Raw genomic sequence first — 20,992 nt, 5'->3', positions numbered from 1 at the left:
TAGTATCATACATTTGTATTATATGCATTGATATTAATGCTACTCACCATAGGCAGCTTAACCAATCTCCTCCTTACACCTTTTTTGCGAGAAATTTTTAGTCTATTCATCTTCAATCATGACAGTACAAAGAACAACAGAGGTAATAAAAATTACAACCATGTTCATGGACCACCTTGCGACGATTACAAGCATTGGAGCGACCTTGTAGTAGACAGTCGGAAAGTGCTAAGGCCCCATAGGACCAGCGCACCAGACTAGCAACCATCGTCGATGAAGAAAGGGTCAAACCTATAAACACCCAAGCGAAGATGGACGAAGACCGGATCCAATCAGATCCACCGAAGACCAGCACCGACCGAATCCCGCGAGATCCGACAGAGACAAACCTCCACACGCCCTTCGACGATACTAGACGCACCATCAGAACGGGGATAGAACATGGGAGACATTATTTCTACTAAGGGATATAACATCGCAGTCACACGGCCCCAACAAGACGCTAGATCTAACAAAAACGAGAACGGGGTCCCTCCAATGCTTGGGACCGAAATCCTCCGCACCTCCATGGCCTAGAGGCCGTCGGAGATGGGACGGACCGGCGGCGGTGCCGACAGAAGAAGAAGAGCTTTTCTTGTAGAGGAGGAAAGAGATGAAAAAAATAGCCTTAATATCCTCCTTACACTTGCAAAAAAGCATCTAAAATAGGCATGGAATGCAAGAGTAAATGTGCAGATTCTACAAAAGTCGTGTTTCATTGATCGTTTTATTTGGTTACGTGCGTGTTTGGCTTGGCCAATATCGCACACTCCTCAAAGCGGCTCAGAGAAAAAGGAACGGCTGAATCGATCATTTCTGATGAGTCAGGTCAGTGCGACTGCAAAGACGGCACGCTGTTGCAAGTGGAAATCAGCGTGAGACTGCGCAGTCTTTCTCAAAGGCGTGCCATAAATGCCCTCACCACTCACTCTTCATTGTCTTCCCCATCACTCTCTTCTCAAGGTCGGCGGTTCCACTAACGTCGGCATCGCGGCAACCGTTGACGGTGGGAAGATCTAGACGGCGAACATGGGCAACACCGCAACAGAACGATTTGGACAGTGTCCATCTCAACGCATTTCATCACCACTTCGTCAATGGTGGTACGCCGTGAACCCATTGTATATGTATGTAGGAGACAAGTAATGTCCTTCAAATCCCAAGCCCATGAGGGGTTGTTTTTTAGCAGAATAAGTGGTCTTTTATACGGTACTAGTAATGTGTACGTGCAATGCACGTTGATATTAGGTAAATATTAATTGCATGTGGATATCAAGTAGGATATCATCTTGCATGTTAATTATGTGATTAATTCTAACATTTTTATTTGGTATGATATTAATTGCATGCTAAACATGATAAGCGCTCGCCATTGGAGCAGCCTAGGTCATTGGATTGACCTCGGTTGACGGTCAAGATTATTTGGATCTGCTTTTTTGTGTCTTTTTATATTGATATAGATATATCATAGAATAAGTGGTCTTCTTTTTAGAGGTACAATAACTGAATCCCAGGGATCAGTCAAAAACGACCACTTGCAATCAGCAAGACGCTCCAAACTAAACTATGAGCATTCAAATTAGAAGCCGTGTTCATGGATGAAAATCCCATCCGTGAATTGCTTCCTTCCCCAAATGCTATTGATTTCGTGCACCATAGCTAGAGCATCAAAAGTGATATGGATTTTTCCAGGCTTCAAGATCTTGTGGTACCGTCATAGGTTGTGCACACACTTCAGTGAGGGCCATGTTTCGCTCTTTGTGAAACAGAGCTTCGTCTCGCCTCAAGCGACCGGTGGGATGGGCCGGCCCAATAACATGGCACCTCCCATCAGTTTCGGCCGGGTTTTGGTAAGGTTCCCCCAATAAAAAACCTCAAAAATATTTATTTATTTATATTTTCTTCTTTATTTATTGTTTTCATGTTTTTTTTTGCTTTTGGTTACTTTTCTTTCTTCAGTTGCATGTAGATTTTTCTAATACAAATTTTCTACTTATTCTTTACATGTTGTACATTTTTTATACAAATTGAGAAAAAATTCAAATAGATGAGAACATTTTTTCCATATATATATGTTGGAGCATTTTAGTAATACATGTGAAAAAAATCAAATAAACATTGCATATATTTTTAATAGACGTTTACTATTTTATAACTATATGTGAAACATTTCTTCAAATACATGTTTCAGCATATTTGTAATACATGTGAAAACATATTCAAATAAAAATTGCATATATTTTTCATAGACGTTGAATATATTATAGTTACATGTGAAACATTTTTCAAGTAGATAATGGACAATTTTCAGTATACATGATGAATACTTTTAAAATACAAGTCAAAGATTTTTTTATACACAAAGAACATTTTGCTGATACATGTTGAACATTTTACAAACACATTATGAATTACTTTTCAAATACAAGTTTCACTATGTTAAAAAAAATTAATATATTTTGAACATTATTTTGAATGCTATGAAACATTTTTTATATTGTATTAAAAAATTTAAGAATTTTATGAATATTTTTTGAACTGTAAGAAACATTTTTTGAAACTATGCGAATAATTTTTATATTTCATAAAAAATAAACATTTTTGAAATGCAGGATCATTTTTTAATTGTCTGAAGCATTTTATTGAATGGTGTGAACATTGTTTCAAAACTGCATGAAGAGAAAGTTTTCACTGTGTTAATATTTTTCACATGCATGGTGAACATTTTTTTAAAGGCTAAGTAAATTAATTTTTGAATCATGTGTGTTTATAATATTTAGAAATATGATAAAGGTGAAAAATAAAAAGAGAAAATTAACAAACAAAGAAGCGAAGAAGAAAGAACGAACGGTCACCCCTTTGGCTACTATTGGGCTGGTCCTATAGTAGTGATGTGAGGCGCCGACTGAGGTGAGACCTCCTCCTACCTCCATGTTGGCGAGGCAAAGCTTTGCCCCACGCTTCAACCGTCACGGAATCCATCAGATGATCAACCAATGAGAGATCATAGGTGTGGGCGGCAAAAGCCGAAAGACGGAGTGAGGAGTCTAGTTAGGAAAAAAAAGGCTAAAGGGGCAACAAGGTAAGGCCCAGAAATGAAAATAGACATAAACCCTAGACATCGTGATTTTAGTCACCTTGATGTTGTAGGGTGTTGCGAGGCTTCCTATTGGATGCCTGTAGGCAAAAAATGGCTGAAGTTTCGCATAGTTGAAGAATAATGGGCCGGCCCGTACTGGCGATGCATGGTTAGGGGTGTGGTGCACACCTTTGAAAAGTTCCCTTTCATTTTATTATTTTTTTCAATGGTTTTATATCAATTTGTCTTCCATAAGAACTGGTTGTTAGATTTTTCATAGAATTTAATAGTATATAAGAACCAATTAAAATATATATACATTTTATAATTTTATCGCCTGTTAAAAAATGTTTACCATATATTACCAAAAAGTTCAACATGTAATTAAAAAACTTCAATGTATAGTATAAAAATGTTAACTGTGCATTAAAAGATGTTCACTATATATAGTTTATACAACAGAAATGTCACCATGCATTAAAACAATGGCCACCATATATAACAAAAATGTTCAACTTACATAAAAAATGTTTAATACGTATTTCAAAGATGTTCATTGTATACTAGTAAAATTACGAAAACATATAAAAAAGATAAATAAAAACATTATGAGGAAACCGAAACCTGAGGGGAATCAAGAAAGAAAGAAATAATAAAAAAGCATCTAAACCAAAAAAAGAATAAAATAAAAATTAGAAAAGGGAAAAGGAAAACTGAAATATAAATTGAAGATAAAGAGTAAAACAACTGAAAACAGAACAAACAAGAATAAACAAACAAAAAAGCATTTTTTTAGAAACAACAAGAAAATAGTTAAACCACTCGGAATTAAACGAACGTCTAATTGGGCTAGCCCGGCAGGGAGCGCGCGTCAGGCGTCACGCCAACTATTTAACGTGTGTGGGCATCAAGTAGAGTTTGTTGGGTGTCGCATAAGCTCCTTGGGGCGTCGCCAATGTGGGCACACCAGGTACGGAAAATCCATCCCTGCATCAGCTCAACAAGATTAACAAATACTCCATTGGCCTCCTGCTTTTCTTTTTGACAAGTTAATTTTATTAATATAAGGTGAACCAAAAGGTTCGGAAAAATTCCACGACCCTTGATGAGAAGCTAAAGGTGGAAAATGTCACTGATAAAAAGAATAACACCAAGCTTTGAAAATATGTTTTTTCTAGTCCTTCAACTGATGGTAAATGAGCCGAAGAAATGTTTTCAGTATATAGACCATTTTGGGTTTGGTCGGCGGCGGCAATTATGTCGTTACCTTCTTGGAGGCACCGCCTTGGAAGCAATGACCTTCGTGGAGTAGTGGTCTCATGGTAGTGGTGCAGAGTTGCGTCGTCGTCGGGGTGATGGAGGCCGGGGCGGCGGCTCTGGACGGTGGATGTACACCGAGGCGGCGGCCTCGGATAGCGATGCAACGGTGGCTCTATGGGGCAGAGTCGCGGTTGTGCATTGTTTTGGTGGCGGCTTGATGCTGCGTGGGTAGCGAGGTCGTCGGCCCGGTCGATGCGCCCCAGAGGGGGCGGTCTGACTTTACGTCGGGGCGGCGGCCCCGGATGTGGTGCGACGTTCGTGGTCTGCGAGCGGTTGCCCTGAGCAGCGTGGGCTGCGGGCAGCTGGGTTGTGCGGCGTTGCTGCTCGAGGGGAGTGGTGGTATGTCGGTGCGGCGGCCCCGGAAGGCGGTGCCGGTTGATTGCGCTAGGCGCGAGGGAGCGGTGGATGTTGGGGCGGCGGCCCCGAGAGAATCACTATGGCGGCCAAAACTTCTGTGGCAAAGATGATGGTGGGAGCGATGTCGGTGACGCGGCAATGGTTGCGATAGTCTGCTCTTCTCCGGCGTGTCCATGGCATTGCCTCAGTTTGTTTGTTGTTGTGGAGTCGAAACTGCGATGGCGGGGCCCTGTGGTGTATGACGACTGGCTGCAGGTGGCCCTTTCGGCGATCTTCCGTGGCGCCAGTTGTGCCTGGTTTCGTTCTTCTGAGTTCTTCGTCAGAGTTGGAGTTGTGTTGTCTGGCCGTAGGTCGGCATGTTGTCGATAAGGGTGGGCTTTGCCCTGTGTGTTTCAATCTATGGGGGTGGGCTTGGCCCTTGTTGTTCCCGTTTTTGCCCGGTTTTTCGTAATTAACTGAACAATTCTCTTCTGCTTATTTAATAGATAAGGCAATCTTTGCCTCGGTTTCAAAAAAAAATACTACTACATTCCTTCTTCCGCAAAATAAAAATGTCCACACATTCCTTTCTGCAGAGTACTTGTCTTTGTACGTTCTCCCTAAGTACTAGTACATCTGATACATGGATTATATGCCCGTACGACCGTAGGTGTATGTTAAATCAGCAAAATAAAAATCTCGCTTACATTATTAAATATTCGATGCGTGACAGCAAACTGAAAAATATATGACCTCGGAAAATCAAACTAAAAAATATGCCTACCACACGACACCACTCGCTTTATATCATAGTTTTAAATAGCCGGCTATAGCCCCGCTATAGCTCCGCTATAGCTGTTTGAACATGTTGCCGCTAAATGATTTCATGTACAATTTGCCGCTATAGCCTTGCTATATCTCGCTATAGCCCAGCTATAGCTGTTTTTAAGTGTCACCGCTATATGCCATAGCTTGCTATTTAAAACATTGCTTTATATTCGCCTCCAACAAACCGCGCCATTTCCTCCCCATTTTCTGCACACGATATACACCTCCCAAAAACCCTGAGCCAAAACCCTCACCCGAAAACCCGATCACCAATGGCGGCGGCAGTGGCAGCAGCTGCGGCGTGCCGCAGGGCCGTCTCCAGCACGCTCCGCGGCCCGCCGATCGAGAGCCTGGCCACCACGGCCGGGCGCGCCGCCGCCCCCACCAGCGACCAGTTCCTGGACCTGCTCGACGCCAACTTCAACAGGCCGGCCCCGCCGCCGCCGCCCAAGACGCGCACGGAGAACAACTCCGCGACGTTCGCCACCTCGGGCGACCCCTGCCTCGACTTCTTCTTCACGTTGTCCCCGGCACCCCGCCCTCGTCCGTGTCGTCCCTCGTCGCCAACGCCTGGGCCGCCGAGCCGACCACCGCGCTCCGCCTCGCCTGCAACCTCTGCGGCGTGCGCGGCACCGGCAAGGCCGACCGCAAGGGGTTCTACACCGCCGCGCTCTGGATGCACGGCTCCCACCCCGCCACACTCGCCCTCTGTTTCGAATCGAGATCGAGAAAGGATCGAATGAATCGACTATCAATTCCATTGAATGATTCTCGGTATATATACAAGGGGAACAGACACGATCGAGAGATGCGACTGTTCGTAGAGGGTGCAAGGGAAGAGGTGTGAAGGTTGCCAATGCAACCGAAGTATAGATTACAATGGGAGGATTATCTCTTTAATTAACCTATTAATTTAATCCTAACACTCCCCCTAATCCTTCCTTGTCTTTGCAACCGACCATCTCTGGAATCATCCTTGAATTAACTCTTCTCCAAAAACCCTGTGGGAAAAATAAGGAGAAAATGGTGCAACATATAATGGTTATTGTCTCTTTTAACTCAATACGAAAAAACCCATAGAGTTCAGAGGACAATAAATATGTCGTATATACTTTCCTAAAAACCCGGTGGGGAAAACTGAAAGTATGACATATGATCTCATGTTGATATTACCTCATTAAAAACCTTTATGAGAACCTATAAAGTAAACTCATGAAGGGAAAAAGAGTATAATATGATGCACTGAACAGGAACAATTCAGGAAGATACTCCCCCTGATTCTTGCAAAATTCGAAGCCGTCACCTACCAATTCCATGAACACATTTCTGGAACATAGAAGTTGGTAGAAACCCGATGAAAAAATTAGTCGCATGATTTGACTTGCAAGATATGCAATATAGTGATATTGCTTATTATGTAACCTGTTTGCATCCGGGCAACACAAGAAACATTATCGTTGAGATAATGGTTGGTGGATGTAGCCATGAGGTCTGTTTCGAAGACTCTTCATGAGAGGGCTACCACACCTAGTAGGAACACTAAGCTTGTCTATGATCTGACATAATGGGGATCTGATCGATGTACCCAATGATATCAGTGTTCACATTTTTGTGAAATTGAAAACCAGGACAAGATGTTTGATGCCTTGGAGATATCAAAAGATATTCTTGAGCACCAACCAATTGTGTTTGGTGGATCCAATGGCATTATGGAATGTTGAGTCCCAATATCTCATTTCCATCATCTCTTGGTCTAAATAGATCATTCTCTATGTCTAGAGAATGAACTACCATGAGAGTTATGGATGGATAAGATTTGCCCACAATGAATTTCTCCAATATATTTTGGATATAGACAACATAGTGTACCATAATGTATGAATGAAGGTGCTCAAGTTGTAGTAACGAGCGGTGTTTTGGTTTACCCAAATCCTTCATTTTAAACTCCGTCATTTAGATGATTACATGTGTCGTCATTGCAGACACACAAACATGGACAATCATCATTGTAGGAGTAATCCTTGTGTATAAGGAACTCACTACGTCGGTTATACCAAATGTACCGACAATAATAAGCCATATGGTGACTTATTGATTTTACACAATGTATGTTGCGTATTGCATTTCGATTCAGAAGTGAGATTCCATCAGGAATCAACCATATATGTCTGAATCTAGTGATCCACATGGGTATGTGATAACTACATCTATCAACTGCAGAGATAGATGATTTTGTACTGCCAATGATATAAGTTATCGGAAAGAGATTCCACCTCTGGAGAATAGTTGGGTATCTGCGTGAACCCTTGTGCTACAATGCTTGCTCTATGTTTCACCACCTTGTTCTTCTCAATTCTTTTTCCAGAAGAAAACTAGTGTAGGTATTGCTTATGAATACCTTCCCATTATTGAGCAAGATCATTTCTACCTAGATTATACCCTTTGCTTGAGTTCAGTCCAAGTGTTGTTCACACTTTGCCATGGCCATGGTCTTTGGACCTGAATCATGTGAAAGGTTTTGCAATCTAGTTAAGAAATGTATGTCGACAATTGTAGACTTCCGGTTATTTGATTCTCCAGAATCTATATATCAATATATAATTGATGGAAATATCGTTACCCATGGTGACTACTCGCAATTTCCCAATGCGATTGAGTCGGGTATTCCGATGTCCCGGTCATTGTGTGCACTCTGACCTGGGTTGGTGGAGGTTTCCCATCCACTGGGTGTATACTACCCATTAGGTGTCTGTCAACATGAAGTTGACCTGCATTTACTGATTCGGAGGCCTTGATATCCTTGCTAGCAAGAAGCTGAATCCTGATGTACTATTGTCATACTTCTCCCCATATTGCTTTGAACGAGGAGTTGAGTGGTTTTAGATGGTACCTCCACTCTTTTCGACATATTTTTGCAGGATTGTAGGATTGCGTGACACCTTTATAGTCAGTAAATGAATCCGGCAGGTTATTTGCAATGCGTTGCAAATCTTCTGAACGCATGGTTCAGATCTTTGAGTATGTGGATTTGAGGCAGATAATGTGTTGAACAATCCACTAACTTCCTGGCATTCTTTATGGTACTTGAAATCTCCCCCTAATGCCTGGAAATGTTCCTCATTGAATCAGCATACTAGCCTTGAATAACTCCCCATGCGAGGGGCTCGACGTATTGACGGAAATACAGTTATTCCTCGCATAGATCCCAACTATATGTTGAGGAGCCAATGATGTATGTCGGGTGGTGATATCGGTATGCAACCGAATTACCGCAGATAGGAAATACTTGGTAGATATCCACATATCAAAAACAGAGTGGAATAATATTATGCAGTTCTGTCATGAGCGTGTAAAACTGCATGACTCCAACGTAAAGTTGGTAAGTTGCAATTCCAAAGTAAAGATAATGCAATGAGGTTAACACTTTGGATAGGATTCTACCAAACCATTTTGAGTCTAAACATTAGGACAAATTGCTAAACTTCAATCCAAGGGCCATAGAGAAGGCACTCAAGGAGAATTTTGCAATGTTATCCATTCGATTTGCTTGAAATCGATGTCAGGATAATGAGCCAATGGTTTCGTGTGAATAAAGCACACACTTAAGATCATCATATAGATATGTCTTTTAGAACCATGGAATACCTAAATAGTCTGGTCAATGGATGGGAAGAGCCACTTCCCTCAACTTGATGCATTCAACGAGTCTGAGTGGTTCAACGTAGACTTTAAGGTGTGCGAGCCTTAAAATTAGCTTCCCTGTGTTACTTGTAGCGCACATAAAATCCAAATTGTGTTAGTATTTAGCATCAAAATAATCATAAACTACTGGAATTGCTGATAGTTTTGATTTCAACCCAATGTCTCGATGACGAAGGCGAGTATGCCAAGTTTGTCATGTACAAGACACTCTGGAAAACTATCTCGTAAGCAACATGTGCTACGGGTTGTATTGTATGTGTAGTACAATCTAGATGATACACAGAGAATGTGCTTGCCATATCCGTTGCACATGGTAAAGAGAAGTTATTTCTCTTTGTTGTCATCACAAGTTTCGCTATGGAAACTATTTTGACGGATACCTCCATAGTTTAGTAGGGTACGAGTTAATCCCGGGAAGCAATAAAGCATCCCGATGTTACTCGAGTACCCACAGGGATAGTAAATATGACTCGAGTTGAGCCAACAAATACCTCATTGCGTCTAGCGATTTAAAAATATCTCCTTTCTCTCAATGAGAGTAGAAACATTGGACTTCCTTGAGTATAGAGTTTGCGGTGCATATGTCCACAAGGCACATATCATTTTTCATCGGATTGACTCCCGTAGAAATCTATATATAGACATGAAGATTCTCAAGAAAATCACTGTCAGATATATAGAATACATACAAATGAATTTGTATGAAAATGCTGATACAATATATTGTGATATACAATATATGATGACAACAATAATCATGTTCTTATTAGAACATCATAAATGGACATAAAAATAGATCACTAAGGAGACTAAGGGACTAAATGTATAGTCTCCAAACATGTCGGTTGATGCATATTCAACCCTCATGCTCTCCATGCTCATAGGGTCTCGTGACAGCTTGATGGTGTCAGGTTGAGGGTTTGAAGTGAGTTTCAAACCATTACCCTTGAGGTCCTTTGCGTCCCAGTGGCGTGGCTTGGATTGCAGGCGCTATCCCATGGGATGCAAGACTGATCTTGATGTCCATAAGCCGCTTAAGTAAGTTGTGGCCATTGAGGGCAAGTGCCTCAAATTGTTAGCCATCTATTACTTATAGGGGCAAGCCAGAGATAATTAATTTACAAGAAGTAAATTAAAAACCATCATGGTTTTGTAAAAAGAATGCAAAAATTTGACTCAAGTGTATAACTTGAAAATGCTCAACCTCAATTGTGGAAACATAACACATTGAAGATCATACAGATCTCACAGTAATAGAGATAGTCTGCACATGGGCAGTAGATCGAACTCATTACCTTGTGTTTTCCTAATATAATGAGGGAGATGTTATTGTCAAAAATTTACAAGTTTGTTGTGCGGGAGAAATAAATCTCGACCGCTGTGACATGTTCATGAAGAATGTCAATGTGGTAAACACATAGAACATATCATCCCCGGTGAAAAAGCGGTAATTTATTTATATTACAGATTGCGTAATATAAATACATCGTAATGTTGCAAAATTAATAGATTTCAAGAAGGTGGCTCGAAATCATTAGTGTGAATCTCAAATAGCTAAGGATGACACCTTGAATTTTTCATATGTATTTGCAAGAAATTAAAAATCTCAATTGCAAATAGATGTATTATTCTTGACATGTAGCGAACATGGAGATACATACATTCCGGAATACATCATACTCAACAAAAATACACCACTATTATAATGAATAGTAATGATGTTGCAAACTTGATGCTCAAGTGAAAAACTTGAATTGTATAGACCTCAAATTAAATGAGATGATCTTGTATCAAGTTTCAAGATAATTCAGCAGTGTAAATTAATATTTTATGAGAGAAAATTAATCTCAATCGCAATGAGATTGTTTTGCGAGAGAAGAAAATTCTCAATCACAAATCAGTACTCTAGAGGTACTAAATTTATCTTTGCAAGAGATAAAAAAATCTCAAGCAAAGCAATGTTGTTGTATAGGGAATTGCAATAGCAAACGCATTGAACATGTTGAATATCAACACACACATTTCTGGAATATTAAAACTCAACAAAAAATGGGTGAAATGCATATCTATACATACATGGTCTAAATATGACAAGTGCTAATGAATAGCACTAGTAGTTGTACCATGTTGAATTATCCTGAAAAGTCCAAGAATTAGCCGCAAGACTTATAGACACGAGTTTTGGCCTATTGTGGAAATAGGTAAAGCAACATGGGCTATAGTTCAAAACTCGCGAAGAGATAAGGCTTCTTATCTCTTTCTCCCGTGTGGACGTGTGGTTCTACATCAGAGTTTAGAACTCTTGAACCAAGCCCCAGTGATTGCCATCGGGAGATAGTAGTCGAGGACATCGCCGACGCTGCTGCTTGCGCGTGCAGGCTGTGGACCACGGGCGTTCTGCGCCGGAGGGCGTCGGCATGCTGCGCGTCGGAAGTCGGGAGCACACGTCAGGGTCGCCGTGTTCCGAGGAGCCAGGCGTCCAGGGACCTACGCTGGGAGGCGTTGGTCGCCATCGCCAAGGCCGTAGGCCGCCGGTTAGAGCCTCTTCTGCGACGAGCCGGACGGAGCACCGCCGCGCTTGGCATTGGAGGCCGAGGCATTCTTGGCACCGTGCCGATGGGGCGAAGCCACAAGCCAGTCCTTGGCTTCTCCGTCGAAGGGAGGAGTGCCGACAGGTGCGCTATGAGCGGTCATGGCCTATGGAGACGGGCTGGGCGCCGCCGCGATCTGAGCGTCGATGGTCGTTGGCCACCATTTTCTTCGACCGCCGTTGCCTCTTTCGTTCGCGAGGAGCCGCGATTCAGGCCCGGGGGAAGCAGCGATGGAACGCCGGGCGCCGTGCCGCCGGAGGTCGTCAGGCGGGCGCCACCACACTGCTGCCACCGCGCGCTGGCACGCCGGGTCTGAGGGCCACGGCAGCGTTGAGGGCTCAAGGTTGAAGGCCGGCCCTCACAGAGGAGGGCACCACGCGCTGAGGCCGTGCGCCGGCTCTCTTCAAGGAGAAGAAGAGAAGGGGTGAGCGGGCGTTGCCGGTGGTGTCCTGGGGCGCTAGGGCCTCCACCGTCGGTAGCCAAAAAGGCTAGCAATGGCCGGGAGGAACGACGTCGCGGCTGTTTCGCTAGCCACCGGCAGGGATTTGCGCCGCGCTGATGAAGTCGCTCTACGGGAGCGTGCTGATAACGTGTTTCGAATCGAGATCGAGAGAGGATCGAATGAATCAACTATCAATTCCATTGAATGATTCTCGGTATATATACAAGAGGAACAGACACGATCAAGAAATGCGACTGTTCGTAGAGGTGCAAGGGGAGAGGTGCGAAGGTTGCCAATGCAACCGAAGTATAGATTACAATGGGAGGATTACCTCAAGGACCTCCGCGAGATCCTCCACCGCATCATCCACGGCGGCGTCTCCACCAGGAAGCCGGGGAAGCAGGCCCGCCTCGCCGCCGAGGGAGGAGGGCTCGTGGCCCGCGCGCACGCCCACCCCGCCTACGCTCGCTTCGCCCGTTTCCGATCTCGTACGCGTATGCCGAGCCGCGGCCGGAGGATTGAGGTGTCGGGGCTCGCGCGCCGCAACAAGAAGCGCACGAGGAGGGCGCGCATTGCAGCTAGCCAGAGGCGTGATCTGGAGGAGGCCGCCCAAGCCGCCGTCGCGCGCAGGAAGAAGCGCGCGGACGCCGCGGCGACGGCCGTCCAGAGGTACACCCGCGACCAGAACTACCGCCTCCTGCACGACATGACGGCGGAGGTGTTCGCCGACCTTCTCGCCGAGGACCTGAAGAAGCTCTCGGAAGGCAACATGGATCTCTCGCTGGCCGGGAAGTGGTGCCCGTCGGTCGACAGCTGCTACGACCGCTCAACGCTCATCTGCGAGGCCATCGCGCGCCGCCTCTTCCCCAAGTGCTCGGCCCGCGATCTTCCCGAGGACTTGCCGGACGCGCATTACACCTACCGGGTATGCGAGCGCCTCCGCAAGGAAGCGTACGTGCCGCTCCGCCATGCCCTGAAGCTCCCCGAGATATTCATCTCAGCGGGCGAGTGGGCGAAAGTGGTGTACACGCGCGTGTCCTCCGTCGCCATGAAGAACTACAAGGACCACTTCGTCTACTACGACCAAGCGCGCTTCGCCCGCTACCTCGCCGACGTGGAGGCCGGCAAAGTGAAGATCGCGGCGGGCGCGCTGCTGCCGCACGAGATCCTGACGTCCGCCTACTTCGACCCCGAGGTCGCCAACCTGCAGTGGAGGCGCACGGTGTTGTTGTTGTGGATTCAGAATGAAGCCAAAAGAGAACTCAAGAGGCGAGAGAGATTTGCACTGTGAACTGTTGCAGCTTTTCTGATTTCTGCTCCTTTTATTCAAAGAACGAAACAAACATGCAGCGAGACTCGCTCAGGCTACCAGATCGTGCCATCCCACGACCTCGAGCGCACTCCTGCCACTCCTACTATGTCGCCACAGATCGCACAGAACGCATCTTGCGGCCTAAGCTAACTAATCAAGCGAATCCAAAGTTAACTGAAAGATAACTGAACCTAGCTAAGGCTGCCACTGCAGCGTTATTCTCTGAACCTGGCGAAACTGACAGAAAAACAATAGGGCAGGATTAGGCTAACAATTCACCCCCTTAAGCCTGCCACACCAATCTTCGCCCGCATCTCCACGAACTTGATCTTCTCCAGCGCCTTGGTGAGGATATCTGCGAGCTGCTCGTCAGTGCCAACGTGATCAACGTCGAGCTTGTTCTCTTCCAAACACTGACGGATGAAATGATACTTGATGTCGATGTGTTTGCTCCGGTCGTGATGCACCGGGTTCTTGCTCAGGGCAATCGCGGATTTGTTGTCGATGTAGAGTTGAAACTTTTCCACCGACCGCCCCGTCAGATCAGCCAGGAGGCGACTCAGCCACACCCCTTGGCACGTCGCCGCCGCCGCGGCCACGTACTCTGCCTCGCAGGACGAAGTTGCCACCACCTTCTGCTTCTGCGAGGTCCAGGTGACTACGCTGCCACCGAGGAAGAACACCACGCCTGATGTGCTCTTGCGATCGTCCACATCGCCACCGTGATCACTGTTGCTGAAGCCGACGAGTGACGGAGCTCCGGAGCCCTTCATGTAGCTGCACCCATAGTGCAAAGTGCCGCGGATGTACCTGAGGATCTGCTTCACCGCGGTCCAATGGCGTGTGCTGGGCGCCTCCATGTACCGGCTTCTCACTCCGACGGCCAGAGCGATGTCGGGGCGTGTGTTGACGAGGTAGCGCAGGCATCCTATGATGCTGCGATATTCAGTTGCGTCCGCCGGTGGCGAACCGTCCTCCTTGCAGAGCTTGAGCCTCACCTCCATGGGAGTTTGGCTCGGGTTGCACCCGGCCATGCCGGCGCGCTCAAGCACCTTCTCGGCATACCCACGCTGGCAGGGAGTGATCCTGCCGTGCTCCTGCTTCACCTCAATCCCGAGATAGTAAGATAACAACCCGAGGTCGCTCATCTTGAACAAGTGCTGCATCTCGGCCTTGAACGCAGCGATGTCGATGCCGTCTGTCCCCGTAATGATCAGATCATCAACGTAGACCCCAACCAGCAGGAATGAGGTCTCGCTACCGCGCCTGTACACGACATGCTCCAGGGGACTGCGCACAAAACCAAGCTCACAGAGTGATGCGTCGAGCTTTGCATACCATGCCCGTGGTGCCTGTCGCAGCCCATACAACGCCTTGCTGAGCCTGAGGACGCCGTGCGGGTTGTCGTCGTTGATGAACCCTTCTGGTTGGTGGACGAAGACCTCCTTAGCGAGATCGCCGTTCAGGAAGGCCGACTTGACGTCCATGTGGTGAACAGGCCAGCCTGCATGCGCGGCGAGCGCGATCAGCACGCGCACCGTCTCCATCCGCGCCACTGGTGCAAATACCTCGTCAAAGTCCACCCCCTGGCGCTGGGCGTACCCCTTGACGACGAGTCTGGCCTTGTGCTTCACCACGTTCCCGTCGGCGTCCTTTTTCAACTTGAAGACCCACTTCAGCCCGATCGCTCGCGACCCGGTGGGCAGCGCTGCGGGCGTCCACGTGTTGTTGTCGGCGATGGCCTTCATCTCCTCCTCCATTGCTGCCCTCCACTCGGGGGAGGACAGCGCCTCCTCGACACACACCGGCTCGTCCGCCGTGGCGAGGCAGAGTCTCGAGCTTGTCGTCGTCGAACGCTGGATCGGGCGCCTCTGGTGGAGTGGGCACGGGCTTGGTGGCGTCGTACACACTCGCCAGGCACCTGTATCTCTGGACCACGTCAGCGTCCACTGCAGTGTCCAGGGCGCTGTCGTGTGTGGGAGGAGTGCGCCGGTCCCCTGTCGGCAAGGGTGTAGCGTTCATTGGCGTGGCGACCGCCGGCGATGAATGTCTGACATCGTCAGGCGATCCCGAGTGCCCGTCCGTGTCACCGGTGTCGACCAGGTGCTCTCCGGTCTCGGTGCTGTACGTCACAGAGAAGGATGGCGACAGCGGTTCGCCGCCGCTTGCAGAGCCGGTGTCGCCCGCCCATTTCCACGCGCGCCGTTCCTCGAACACCAGGTCGCGAGTGACATGCACTCGCTTTGCCGCCGGGTCGTACACTCGATAGGCCTTCGCGCCCTCCTCATACCCGATGAACACGGTGAGCACGGAGCGATCCGAGAGTTTCGTCACTCCGGGTCCTGTCTTCTTCATGTGAGCCACACAGCCGAACGTGCGCAGGTGTTCGACAGTGGGGCTTCTCTTGTTCCAGGCCTCGTACGGCGTCACGCCGTTGAGGCTTCTGGTCGGAGCTCTGTTGAGGATGTAGACGGCGCACTTTACCGCCTCGCCCCAGAACGTGGCCGGCATGCCCATGCCTTTCAGCATGCACCGGGCCATCTCAACCACCGTCTGGTTGCGGCGCTCGACGACGCCGTTCTGCTGCGGCGAGTAGGGCACAGTGGTGTGGTGGGCGATGCCGTTCGTCTCACAATGGGCCTTGAACTCACCAGAATTGAACTCGCCCCCTCTGTCAGAGCGGAACGCGCGCAGGCGACAGCTCTGCTTCGCCTCCGCGATTGCCTGGATCTTCTTGAAGCGGGAAAACGCCTCGTCCTTGGACCTGAGGACCTCGAGCCACATATATCTGCTATAATCATCAACTACTAATAGGAAATACTGGTTACCGCCTGCTATAGCTGGTTTGATCGGGCCGCAGAGGTCGGTGTGCACGAGATCCAGTGCACACTCTGAACGGTGTGGACTCGCGCGCGGGAACGCCAGGCGATGCTGCTTCCCGAGTGTGCAGCCGTCGCAGATCTCGTCGACGTGATCGACCTGCGGCATCCCACGCACCATGCCCCTCGTGGACATGGCTTTCACCGCCCGGAAGTGAAGATGCCCGAGCCGTGCGTGCCACAGCCACGCTGGCTCATCCAGCTTGGCCACCAAGCAGACAGGCATGGCCAGGTCCAGCCGCAGCACGTACAGCCGGTTCGCCGTGCGTTTGACACGGACGAGCAGCTGCCGCTGCTGGTCGTACACGCAGAGATGTCCGTCCTCGATCACGGACCTGCAACCCTTCTCGTCGAGCTGCCCGAGAGAGATGATGTTGGCCCTTGGGGATGTAGTACACGTCCGCGAGCACGCGCTGGTTGCCGTTCGCGCACCGGAACATGACGCTCCCCTTGCCACTGATCGTGACGAGGGAGCCGTCCCCGAAGCGCACGGAGCCATGCACGGTGTCGTCGAGGCTGGTGAACGCGTCGCGCGCCCCGGTCATATGGCTGCTGGCTCCGGTGTCCAGGTACCAGGTGCCGCGCGCTCCAGTGGTGACCGGAACCACACGTTCCTCGTTGAGGTAGACTGCCTGGGCGCGAACTGGTGCCGCCTGCACCTTGCCCGCCGTGCCCGAGGCCTGGATCGGGAGTTTGCCCTCTTCAACGGTGGCCAGCAGGAGCGCGGGAGGCTCCACATCCGCCTCGCCTAGGTTCGCCGCCTCGCCCTGGTTCTAGCGATCGCGTTCCGCCTTCCTGCACTCCCTGGCCCAGTGGCCAGGAATATTGCAGTAACGGCACTTTCCCTTCCGCTTTCCGTCGGCGGGCTTCTTGCCGCCGTCGCGTCCACTGCCCCGCTCGCCGCCTTGCGGTCGCGGACCGGACTGCCCCTTCCCCTCCTTCGCGCCGGAGGAGGAGGAGGAGCCTTGGCCTTGATGGTGACTCCGAGCGATCCACTCCCTCTCTGTGAGGAGGAGTTCGCCGACGCCGCGGTCGACGTCGTCCAGAGCGTAGCTCTCCTCCACGGACCGCAGACGCCCGCAGAGCTCTTCGATCGACAGCGTGCGCAGGTCGACGAAGGACTCGATGGCTAATGCCATCTGCCGGAATTTGTGAGGCACCGCGCGGAGGAACTTGAGCACGGCGCGGTACTCGGTCACCGGGTCGTTCAGGAGCTCCAGCTCGTTGACGATCGCTGTAAGACGAAGAGAAAAATCCTCTATGGACTCACCATCACGGAAGCGTATCTCCTCGAACTCGCGTCGGCGGGTCTGCGCCCTGGCCTCCCGCACGCGTTCGCTACCCATGCGCATCGTGCGCAAGGTGTCCCACGCCTTCTTAGCCGAGTCCTTGCCGGCTAGGGCGCGGATCATCTCCGGAGGCACCGCGCGGAGCAGCGCGGCCAGCGCGGCGCGATCATCGCGGTCGCCGTCGCCGTACTCCACGGCCTCCCACAGGCCCTGTGCCTGCAGTTACACGCGCATCATCATAGCCCAGTCGACGTAGTTGGTGCGAGTGAGTGTCGGATATTGGGCAGAGCCGCCGCTCTCCCTCACCACTCGCTCGCGCACCACCAGCTCGCCGTGCCGCCCACGACGCGGCGGAGGAGAGCGCGACAACCTGCGATGGCGCGCCGGTGACCTGGAGCCGAGGCGTTGCGCACCGTCACCAGCGCCGCCGGTGCCCTGCGACTCGTTGCCGCTAGGTTCCTGCTGGACGCCATTGCCGTCGCCTTGCTGCTCGCTCCCAGCGCCGCCATGCGGAGCGACGCCACCAGCGCCATGCCGCGTCCCACGCCCTCCAGCCATGGATCTCAGAAGGCTCTGATGCCAATTGTTGTTGTTGTGGATTCAGAACGAAGCCGAGAGAGAACTCAAGAGGCGAGAGAGATTTGCGCTGCGAACTGTTGCAGCTTTTCTGATTTCTGCTCCTTTTATTCAGAGAACGAAACAAACGTGCAGCGAGACTCGCTCAGGCTACCAAATCGTGCCATCCCACGACCTCGAGCGCACTCCTGCCACTCCTACTATGTCGCCACAGATCGCACAGAACGCATCTTGCGGCCTAAGCTAACTAATCAAGCGAATCCAAAGTTAACTGAAAGATAACTGAACCTAGCTACGGCTGCCACTGCAGCGTTATTCTCTGAACCTGACGAAACTGACAGAAAAACAACAGGGCAGGATTAGGCTAACACACGGTGGACGACCTGCTGGCGCTGGGCAAGCTCAACAACTGCCTCGCCGTGTGCGACGTGTCGGGCAGCATGTCCGGCCACCCCATGGACGTGTGCGTCTCGCTGGGCCTCCTCCTCTCGGAGCTCTGCGACGAGCCGTGGCGCCACCGCGTCATCACCTTCAGCGCGGCGCCGCAGCTGCACCACGTCGTCGGCGACACCCTCTGGGAGAAGGCCCAGTTCATCCAGCGCATGGAGTGGGGCTTCAACACCGACTTCCAGGCGGTGTTCGACCAGCTGCTCCACGTGGCCGTCGCGGGCAAGCTGCCGCCCGAGAGCATGGTGAAGAAGGTGTTCGTGTTCAGCGACATGGAGTTCGACCAGGCGTCGGCCAGGCCATGGTAGACGGACTACGAGGCCATCACCAGGAAGTACACCGAGGCCGGGTACGCCGACGCCATACCGCAGATCGTCTTCTGGAACCTGCGGGACTCGAGGTCCGTGCCGGTCACGTCGGAGCAGAAGGGGGTGGCGCTCGTCAGCGGCTTCTCCCAGAACATGCTCAAGCTCTTCCTCGGCCCAGACCCAGAGGAAGAAGAACAACAAAAGGATGAAGAAGAAGAACTACAAAAGGGAGACGGGAATTCAAAACAAGAAGAAGAACAAGAATTGAAGAAAGGAAAAGAAGTCACCATGACGCCGAGGTCCGTCATGGAGAAGGCCATCGCCGGGCCCTTGTACGAGAAGCTCGTCGTGTTCGACTGATCGACTACGTGCTCTCTGAATAATCAATCGGGTGTGCTAGTTTATGTTTTCTGCTCTCTCAACAATTTGAAGCGATTTTGCTTTCAAACCTAGCTAGTTTGTTATCTAATAAATCCTCTGTCGTGTCTCATGGACGGGCGTTTGGAAATGGACACGAATCTCGTAATAATTCTATCCTTTTTTAGAAAACAAATCTATCATTTCCCTGGATTTTTGCTGTGCTCTGTGGTCTGTGCAATTTCGTAATTTGTATTAGAGATTTCATGATTTTGATACGATTCCTGTCTGGATCCAAAACATAACTATAAATCGTGTATGCCTTCGTCAACATGGCCTTAGAAATGAATTAACATTATTCTTCTTTAGAGGAATTGTCATGTTTTATGTTATTCATGTGGAAATGGGAACCATTCATTCATCTAGTATTTGGTAGAGATGCATTCCTTTTCTTAAATGATAACGTCCATGGCACTTATCAACAAGCCCACACGTGCTTGATGCCGTTTGATTCATTTGCACGAATTTTAAAGCAATTGACATCTGGGTGAAGAGCCATGTAAGCACCCAGCGTCGTGTGGGTGTTATCGTTTAGTGCCATACGTATGGGTGCTCCTCGCCCGAACGACCCTCTTCTGAACATGTGGGTGAAACTGCTCTTCGCCCACATAACGCTCACATGGTGATACATGGCAACTGCATGTGTGCATATGTGGCAACTAGTTAATCGCACACATCAACTATGGTTGACCATACATGACAACTATGGTTTAACCACACACGACAACTACAGGTGTGCATATATGACAACTAGTTAATCACAGATGACAACTATGGTTAATCATACATAGCAACTATGGTTTAACCACACGTGGCTATTTCAATTAGTTACACATGGCAACTATATTTAATGAAGCAATTTTAAGATGCTCCCTCTTACCCCCTTTTTCATATAAGATGTAAGAAGGTAAGACTTAATCAAACTCACTACTTAATACAATCAACGGCTCAGATATATTATATACTCTTACCTCTCATATGAAAAGAGGGGGTAAGAGGGAGCATGTTAAAAAACCTCTTAATGATACATGGCAACTACAATTAATTACATATGGCAACTAAAGTTGATTACACACGTGTTCGCGCTCACGGTGTGGGGGTGAGCAGTTGCCACACAGGGTCGTGTGGGCCGTTTTAGCTGCGCCCAAACGTATGGGCAGTTTTAATGTTCGCCCACGCAAGGTCGTCTGTACGGTTTTAATGTTTGGTCACACAAGGTCGTGTGAGCTGTCTCCTGAGTACGACAGGATGGGTCGTGTGGTCGAGTATTCATTGTGCCACATGTGTGAAAGTTACCAGCGTCCTTTTTTTTTGAAATAGCATATATGCCCGTGCATTGCAACGAGAGAAGTAGTTGACATCTCCACCGAGACGTATATCAATGCGACACAACAATATTCTCACCGTGCCACCTGACGGCAACAGAA

General features: G+C 48.9%; 1 pseudogene; it reads left to right on the top strand.

The window, feature by feature from the left end:
* The first annotated feature begins 6,263 nt into the window (after window positions 1–6,263).
* Window positions 6,264–19,508, top strand: LOC125554669 (uncharacterized; annotated as a pseudogene).
* The last annotated feature ends 1,484 nt before the right edge of the window (window positions 19,509–20,992 follow it).

The sequence above is a fragment of the Triticum urartu genome, chromosome 7A, assembly GCF_056163025.1.
Source record: "Triticum urartu cultivar PI428250 chromosome 7A, HENAU_Tu73, whole genome shotgun sequence".
Classification (NCBI taxonomy): Eukaryota; Viridiplantae; Streptophyta; class Magnoliopsida; order Poales; family Poaceae; genus Triticum; species Triticum urartu.
This window is presented reverse-complemented; position numbering and strand designations above follow the sequence as displayed.